We start from the raw sequence: 2,937 nt of genomic DNA on the forward strand, positions 1-2,937 counted from the left end.
ATGCATATGATAACCGATAAGACCCCGGTCAGTACTGTTGATATTTGCATTAAAGGATTAAAGCGGAAATTAAACTTTTTCGTTTTCTTGCAATGAGCTTTTCACAGCTACGTATATTTTTCAGGAGCGTAAGCACCATATTTAAATAGGGTAACTGTTTTTGATTTTTTACATCTGTACAATATGAAACGAATACAAAGTAATATGCAGTTTAAGAGGGGTGACGCATCCGGAATACCAAATAATTTGACTTGTTTGTTTAATTGAAGGTTTATGCGCATTTTTACATTCCTTCCAGAAATCAACTGTAGCTGGACAGTCACAAAACAAGTGCACCAGCGTTTCTTTTGCATCGTTACAAAAGTTTCACCGATCAGATTGAACTACTTCGAATTTGTTCAAGATGTTATTTGTTACGCAGTCTCTGAGGTTTAGTTTTATTCGGAATGATCTTAATTTCGGTTCAATAGTTGCTTTATACGCATTTATGTATACATTCTCCCAACAATCATCTTTCAGTAGAAGTTCTCCTAACTCCTGATTCCAACGAGGTTCAGTTTTATTTTGTACGACGATGCGGTTTTTGAGCTCGCTGTATAATATTTTATTAGTTTCGGTGTATTTTAGTATAAAGGTTTCTACTGTTTCAATAAAGGTACTTTGTTGTTCGAGTGACTCTTCGTGTTCTTTCGTTTCGAGAGATTTTGGAATTGCAAATATCAAGGAGTTAAAAATTAGAAAGTCTTTAGAATTTGAGCGCAGGTTATATTTTCGACAGAGGGCGTTGTACGACTGGTATTCTCCGTTTTCGTTCAGAATGTGCCGATATTCCGTTATTCCGGCTTTTATCCAATTGTTTATGAAAAAGGCTTTGGGTTTAAATATTATTTTTTTGTTTAACCATAGCGGTTCGTCAAGATTTGATCCTGGTTTCAGAATTGGAATTAGATACTTACGAAAGTCAGGTAGGGAGTTTCTATTAGCCAAAGGTACCAAGTTTTCAATCATTGCGTTATTTGTCGGTAATTCCAATCGCACGGCCATATATGAATGCGACTTGGGGAATATACTTTGCTCGAGTTGTTTCCACGGTGCTTTGTTGACTATCTTGTGCCTCCATCGCACGCGTGGCGCTACCGCATAAGTATTGATATCAATCATATCAATGCCGCCTTTTTTATGGACTGATACATTTACGTCCTGGTTACCCGCTCCCATCGCGAACCCCAAAGAGAAACCAAACATTTCCTGGTAATTTCTTTTATCAGTGTGTTTGGTAACTCTATCGGAATGACGGAAAGTTTGTAGGACAGTAACGGGATAACTAGAGATTTAATCACTGTTACTTTTCCCAACATGGTCAGGGACCTAGACGACCAAAGATTTAAAGTGCTTGCTATTTTTGCGGTCAGTGGTTGGGAGTTCATTTCTAGCATGCGTGGTTCATCTAGGTCTATTGGTATATTTATTCCGAGATATTTGAAACTTGTTTGCGTACAATTCAGCCCTGATGCGTTTGTATCATTATCGGTCTGTGGTCCTAAGCGGCACGCGATCGTCTTCGATTTGTTTATCATGCAGCCAGAAGCCTTACCGAATCTCTCCAGTTCGGCTAACAACGCTGATATGCTAGAATGTGTATCGTCTATGAAACACATTGTGTCTTCTGCGAGTAGCGAGACTTTATACATTTTGTTCTCAACTTCGTAGCCGCCGATTTCAGTATTTTGTCTAATTGCTGTAGCCAGAAGTTCAATACAAAGAACAAAGAGGGTCGGAGATAAAGGGTCGCCCTGTCTTACTCCTCGTTTTATGTTAAACGGCCGCGATAAAATATTTGTTGGTAATAATCCCTTGTGGTTCCGAGTACATTATTTCCACCCATTTAGTTACCGATTTCCCAAATCCATAATGTTTTAGGGTCCGCATTATAAATTTCCACGAAAGCGTGTCAAATGCTTTATAAATATCGACAGCTCGTTAATGGCTTTGGAGATTATTTTATAATCAAAATTAAGCAGCGTGATCGGGCGTAGATTATTTGGGTGAAATGGCACTAAAAAGGTATACAGTGCACTACTGTCACCTAACGGGTACGGAGATTAAATACAAAATCGCAATGAACTCCAATAGGTAAACAGTGCACTACTGCAACCTACCGGACGCCGATATTTTAAGGATATCCGCAATGTGACACTAAAGAGTTATACAGTGCACTACTGCCACTAACGGGCGTACAATTTTAAAATAAAGTCCACAATGCAACACTACTGGACGCCGAGATTTCAAACCAATCCACATTGTGGCACCAAAAGGGTTTACAGTGCACTACTGCCACCTGCCGCAGGCCGATATTTTAAACAATATCCACATACATAGTGACACTAAAGAGAAATACAGTGCACTACTGCCACCTGCTGGACGCCGATATTTTTAAGAATATCCGCATAGTGAAACAAAAGAGGAATACAGTCACTATTGCCACCTACCGGACGCCGATATTTTTAGCTATATCCGCATAGTGGCACTAAAGAGGAATACAGTCACTATTGCCACCTACCGGACGCCGATATTTTTAAAAATATCCGCATAGTGACACTAAAGAGGAATACAGGCACTACTGCCACCTACCGGACGCAGATATTTAAAAAAATATCCGCATAGTGGCACTAAAGAGGAATACAGTCACTATTGCCACCTACCGGACGCCGATATTTTTAAGAATATCCGCATAGTGGCACAAAAGAGGAATACAGTGCACTACTGCCACCTGCCGGACGCCGATATTTTTAAAAATATCCGCATAGTGACACTAAAGAGGAATACAGTGCACTACTGCCACCTACCGGACGCCGATATTTTTAAAAATATCCGCATAGTGACACAAAAGAGGAATACAGTGCACTACTGCCACCTACCGGACGCCGAAACTTTTAA

The sequence above is a fragment of the Ciona intestinalis genome, unplaced genomic scaffold, assembly GCF_000224145.3.
Source record: "Ciona intestinalis unplaced genomic scaffold, KH HT000337.1, whole genome shotgun sequence".
Taxonomy (NCBI): Eukaryota; Metazoa; Chordata; class Ascidiacea; order Phlebobranchia; family Cionidae; genus Ciona; species Ciona intestinalis.